Source organism: Capsicum annuum, chromosome 6 (assembly GCF_002878395.1).
Source record: "Capsicum annuum cultivar UCD-10X-F1 chromosome 6, UCD10Xv1.1, whole genome shotgun sequence".
NCBI lineage: Eukaryota > Viridiplantae > Streptophyta > Magnoliopsida > Solanales > Solanaceae > Capsicum > Capsicum annuum.
Window position 1 is genome coordinate 164,568,757 of NC_061116.1, and position 6,845 is coordinate 164,575,601.

General features: G+C 28.2%; 1 long non-coding RNA gene across 1 annotated transcript; it reads right to left on the reverse strand.

Moving 5' to 3' along the window:
* Positions 1-341: 341 nt before the first annotated feature.
* On the reverse strand, positions 342-4,208 carry LOC107874942. Its single transcript, XR_001675654.2, has 3 exons — positions 4,081-4,208; positions 2,866-2,939; positions 342-2,717 (listed from the first exon to the last, which is right to left on the reverse strand). It is a non-coding gene; the product is annotated as an uncharacterized LOC107874942 (long non-coding RNA).
* Positions 4,209-6,845: the final 2,637 nt, after the last annotated feature.

The window sequence follows — 6,845 nt, forward strand, 5'->3', positions numbered from 1 at the left end:
TACAATTTGGTCTATATGTATTTTCGGAAGGAGAGGGGGGCCGGGGGGAGGGGGGGTTTAAATATGTTAAGATATAAATATCTTTGTTTTAGTAAGAAATTGTATAAATTCGAATATAGTACTTTTAATTTTCTAAGGTACCAATAATATTCTTCATTTCTTTTTCATAAGGTCTAGGTATCTTTTATATATCTTTGCACTTTTAAAAATTAGATTCATAAACAAATAACTTCTTATTTTCTAGTAAGGTATTGTATAAATTTAAATATAGTTCTTTTATTGTTTTGAGGTTCCAATAATGTTCTTCGTCTATTATTATTTCTTTCTCGTAAGGTCTAGATATTCTTTTATACATTCATGTACTTTTAAAAACTAGTCTATTGACACATACGTTGCACGTGTATATCTAATTATGTAGTATATGTTATCATAAAATCATATATATTAATATTATTAGGGGTCGTTTCGTATGCGGTATAAGGTGAGACATCCTATGGTTAAATTTGGTATTAAATTTATACCATGTCTGCTTAATGATGAAAATTTATCCTAGAATTAATTTATACCATTAATCAAACATGATATTAAGATTAAATTTTGAATAAATAATTATACATGAAATGAAAAAAATATAAATTTTTGTGAATAATTATAGTAATTAAGTGCATCTCATCTACACTTCCTTATACGTGATAGCTAAACTAAATTTGTTGTTAATTAATTCAATTCCCCGATATATAAACAGAGTCCAAAGAGAACAAACTTTCTTACTAAATAAAGGTAGGATACGATTCGATGAACTGGTGTACGATTCAGTTGGTTAAGTCAATTTTTTAAAATCATTGACACCTTTAGCTCTCATAGATCTTACATTTATGAAGTTTCACACAAAATATATCATATGCTTCCAACGAACTGAAGGTTGCTACACAAATCTGAAAGTTATGAAAATAATTAATAATGGCTTTCCTAATATGAATATCATGACATGATTGTCGCCGTTATGAAATATCGAATGTTTCAACTGTACTATATTTTTGTAACATAAATGGCATATTGAGAACTCGAGTGCCAAGGACTTACATGTTACAAAAGGCAGAGTAGTTTTACATCAAATCAAATTTCCTCTCTGTTTCTTCATCATACACAAAATTCCTGACCACTTAAAAGATTCATAGCTTTGAAGGAGACTTGTAAAATGTCCATGGTTCGTTAGGAGTTATATGCTGAGTCACCTGCTTAATTTTTAGGTACTTTTCGAAACTCCATTTCCTAAATTTGCATCTAAAACCACAACGCTTGAGTTTGTCAAAAGCATGGCTGCAAATAGCTGATTCAGACAATCACCAATTGAAAATTCTTTGTGATGAAATGTTCACACTTTTCAAAATCTTTTGACAAAATAGCGGACCCCAAATCATACTTGACCAAATTATTGTGTTTAAAATTCTGATCCAATTTAATACTTCTTCCTTTATTTTATTTGAATACTTAGAAGGTCCACTTTGCTTTACATAAATGTACAATTCAGAGTCTTTTTGTAAAAAAAATATTCTTAATTTGTGATCTCTTCATATCTTATTATAATTATGCATCCAACTTTCTTGCTTTTCCAAAAGATTTCTCAAATTTTCACAACTCATCAAGGAGTAAGCTAAGTCCAAAATGCTAAAAATAGTCACTCACAGTTATTGCTACAATCATAAGAGAAACGTTTAAGCCATTTGAAATCTATTAAAACTTTCTACTCATAGAATACATCAGATTTATTACTAAATAGATATTTTAAAAAGAAAGTCATCACACCAAAATTTAAGAATTAATGACTAAATTAATTATATTATGCAAAAATCAAATTAAGACTAACACAAGTAAGCAACATGACCACAGAAGAATGTAGACAGAACGCAAAGGGAGAATAATTTTATCAGCGTTGGTCTTGGAAATCAATTAATACACCTGGTAAATGTATTACGCTTTCTAATGTAGTATTATCACACATATATTCCTACTCAAAACATAAGTGACATGAAAATTTCTTATTGAAAGATCCTAAGTATCATTATTAATAGATTCAACCACAAATCTGTTAGACCCCATTCAAAAAAATCCGTTAGAGTTACTATTATTCTCTCAACCATTCATCCATTAGACTTTTGTCTTTGCAAGCCAGAAAGAGCAACTGTCACTCATGTCTTCACTTATCTGAAGCTTAAGCTCTTGGTGCAACTCTCATATGATCACCGACATAGATATAAACCTACATAAAGGATCCAAGTCTAGCAAAATCTTTTATCCTAGTAATCCTTGGTTATACAGCTTTTGTAATTATAGTTATTTCTACTCTTTAAATAAGATCCAAAAGATGTTGCTAGTTTCGTGTCCGACCAGATACGTGTCTTATATATGTAAACTTGGGTACAATTAATCATACAAACCTAACTTGTTTATGGAATACGATAAAACTATCCAGAATTATTTAACAAATTAAGAAAAGTTAAACAAAGAGTTTCTATGTAGAAGTACCTACGGAGGGGGAGCGTATACATACCGTACCTCTACCTTAGTGGTAGAGAAGTTGTTTCTGATAGACTCTCGGTTCAACGTTTGGTTTGGGGAACGTATGCATACCTTACCTCTACCTCAGATTACTGTACTCATCTACGAACCAAGGTAAGGGCAAGATACTTTTGAGCCATTCACTTAACCATCTAAAACTGTGAACCATGGTTTGCAGGAAAAAATAATTTAATTAGTTTGAATACCATTTTAGCTAATATCGGTAAAATAAAATAGTATCGTTGTAATGTTTTATCCTAGACAATAAGCTTGTATTGCAAATTTAGCGAGGTATAGTAAACATACCATTGGTGATTTTGGCCATTGAATGGTTGAACTGCTTATCACTATCTTCGGTATGCACAAGTGGTTTTCTCTTTCTTCAAACAAATTTATTACAATTAGCGTACAAAATTCAATATTATGTAATCATTAAATGGTAAGTAATGAACAAACTATTTCGCTTGAATTTTTATTCTCGTGTTCAAAAAGGTTTTGTACGTGAATTTGGGGCAGTTGACCTCATATGTTTTTGCATTCTTCGAATGACAGACGATTAGCATGGTCTTTTTTTTTTATAGAAGTTGAGAAAAACTATATAAAATTTTATTTTATTTGGAAAAGATTTTTTTGCCAAATTTTTGGACGCCAAAAATAGAATTTTTGGTGTGTTTTTTAAAACCAAGCCTATTTTAATTGGAAAAAGTTTTTTTCTTACCAAATTTTATTTGGATAGTTGAATAATCAGTCGATTTTGTTAGAAAAGATTTTTAATTTTTTATTATGATTAAAATTAAAAAAATAGTGAAAAGACGATTTTGTCTAAAGCGAAGTATTTTAATGAAGGGCAAAAAGTTCAAACAATATTTCTAAGACCCTTCACACATTTAATATATTATAGATATAGATATAGATTATAGATTATAAATATAGATTTTAGATTAGATTCATAAACAAATTATCTCTTATTTCTTAGAATCTTCGGACTCTGATATCAAAAAATAGGAGTAATAAAAAATTAAAAGAATAATAAAGAGAAATGGTAGGAATAAGAAAAGATCAAAAGAGTAATAATGAGAACTGGTAATAATGAGAAATATTGTGCATAAAAATTTCTGTCAAATAATGTATAATTTTACTCAGTACTCCCTCCTTCTAAATCTTTTGTCATGCTTTGTAGAAATTTAACTAAGATCAAAGTATATTTTTTCATTTAGTAACTCTTTTTTCTTAATATACTCTGTTCATCTCTTCATCCTAACTTATGATTTTATTAATTTTTTCTTTAATCGCACTTCAGGGTAACATCAAGTTCTTTTGATAATTGAATTTTATAGGACATCTATTTTTTTAAAAATTTACAAATTAATTCATCATTATTGCTAAAAGCTGAGAGACTAACCATACATTAAGGATAGAGGAATAAACGCAATTAGTATATAAACACACAATATTAACATTACAAACATTATTTTTTATATAATAGGAAGAAATACAAAGATCTTAATAATAACTGCTTACATGACTCAAGATGAAGAGAGGTTTTCCTTTCGCGAGTTTCCCTAAATGCTTGTAGCTATACGATAAAAATTTGTACACACTTTTATGCACTCTCTTACACTATTATATCTTACACTCTCAAATACTTCTCTTTTTTCATCACACTTGTATTCTTTTTGTTGCTTTGGTATTTATAGGCCTTTGCGTAATTTAAAATCGGATTTCAATTTGGTTTAAGAATCTTTCCAACCTGCTGGGTACACTATGGGATCCATTATTACATGACTTTGTTAAAGTTTTTTTCTTCTTTTGGTATCCGCTTCTTGTCATCCATCTTTATTTCAATCTTGATTACGTCATTGCTTGCGTTGTTTTTTTTTTTTTGTCTTCTTTTATCTTGCTTACGTAGGATTATCTTCTTTATTGTTAAAGTGTCTAGATTGTTTAATGCAACTGAATCAAAACTCATTCCCGAGTCACTTCATTTGAATCTTAAGTGAACTGCTTCATTGTTTTATCATATTCTTCACTTTCTGAATCTGATGTTCTAGGTCTTCGCTCTGACTTTGAATTTTTTAGGAATACTTCTTTTGTCTTTTCATTAAAAAAAATTTTGATTGCATTATTTATCATTTGTTCTATCTTTTTTTTTTAATTATTTTTCTTTTTTCTCAAATAAAAACCTTTCTTTATTTTTGCTAGTTTAGATGTGCTTTCTTCGTTTGTCTGAAAACTTGCTGAAAGGATTCTTACACTTTTTGGCAAAGTAACAATCATCAATAAATTTGACAAGTCTTTATCAGTTACGTTTGAACTGGACTAGCTATATCTTTATTTGATACAGTAGATTTTTCTGCATTTGGTGAAAAATGCACACCCTTCTTATTCATTTTTTATAGAGATGGAGAGCTTTTTTGGATAGTCTTGAGGGTCTGAATTTTCGTCTCATTAGTTTTTTGAGATAGTTTAAAATGAAGGATTTTTATTTTGTCTTATAGGATGTTCTGACATTTTTTTCTTTCTCTTGTCTGAGATTTTCTTTTGTCTGATTTAACCTCTTAAAAGGTTCAATCATGATTGAATGATGATCACAAAAAAACATTTTGTATTTATCATTTTGGATATTGTATTGAGAGATTTACAAAGATTCTTAGGACTACTAAATTATGCAAAAACTTTATTAAAGATTTGGGAAAAGTAGCAAATACGTTGTATTAAAAAACAAGATCTACAAGACAAATTTTTTTTAATAAAATTAGTCTAAAGACTTAAAAGTATGATAAAAGAGATTTCAGATTTGACCATGCCATTAGAAACAGATTATTTAATAGTCGAAATAGAAGAAAGTTTGGGAGGATGGAAAGTCTTCCTAAAAGGAAAAAAATAACACATATAGTGATAAAAAAGAGAGAGAATTTATGCCTATCAAAGTGATAAATATAAAGAAAGGAAAATATAAGTAGATGTAGATGTGAAAATATTAGCGGTAATTTATGACTTAAATAATTTTAGACTCCATAGATTGAATAAATCAGAAATATTAATGCAAATAGATAGCGAAACAATGGTGAAATTTTGTTAAAAAATAAATGAAAAGAAAAATAGTAAAAGAAGATGGTTAATTTTTTAAAATGTTACCTCAATTTATAATATTATATTAAAACATATTAAAGAAAATAATAATAATATGACAGATCAACTTAGCAGACTTATTTTACAGAAAAATTAATATATTTTATCTCAGCATGAATGCGGGACAAGAAAAAAATAAGGCTGAAATTTTGCCTTCTCAAGACAACTATACTAAAGATATGTATCTACAAACTTTACTGAGTAACACACAGTTTAGACCACAAATAATGCTTGAGCATCGGAGGTTTGAAATATTATGATTTGGTAAGCAAAATTTAATATGCTATCCGCCATCTGACATGAGTTTCAGATTAAAGCTTGATACAAGAATAGATAAACAACAGAATTGTTTAATAGACAATTTATGGATATCCTATAACAAGACCCTTTGAGACAATAGTTATTGCATCTCTGTATTAAATGCTTTGAGCTTTTATTTTACAAACAAGAACAAAGATAAAAGATTTTTCTATAATAAATCTACTAAGTTGATCTGCCATATTATTATCCTTTCCTTTAATATATTGTAATATAATATTATAGATTGAGGTGACATCTAAAAATTTTAACCATCTTCTTTTACTACTATTTTTTTCATTTATTTTTTGATAAAATTTCACTATTGCTTTACAGTCTGTTCGTACTAATATTTCTAATTTATTCAATATATGGAGTCTAAAACTATTTAAGCCATAAATTACCGCTAATATTTTCACATCCATACTACACATTTTTTTCTTTATATTTATCACTCTGATAGGAACAGATCCTCTCTTATTTTTTATCACTATATTTGTTATTTTTTGCGAAATGTAATCTAGTTGAAGAGAAATCAGACAGTTATAAACTCCCTATAAATAATTCAGCAGAAATAAAAATATTAGAGTTAGAAAAAGAATGAATAGGCCAGATATGAAAATGAATAAAATTGAAAAAGAAAAAGAAAAAGTTACTCCCAAAAGAAGAAGAATACTTACTCTCTCTCTCTCTCTCTCTCTCTCTCTCTCTCTCTCTATATATATATATATATATATATATAAAACACGGTTAATCTATCTCTAGAGAACTCGGGCGCATTCCAGACGACCAAATTATTGTTACTCTTAATATATTCTCAAGTTCAGACGTTTATAACTAAAATTCTCAATATTTTT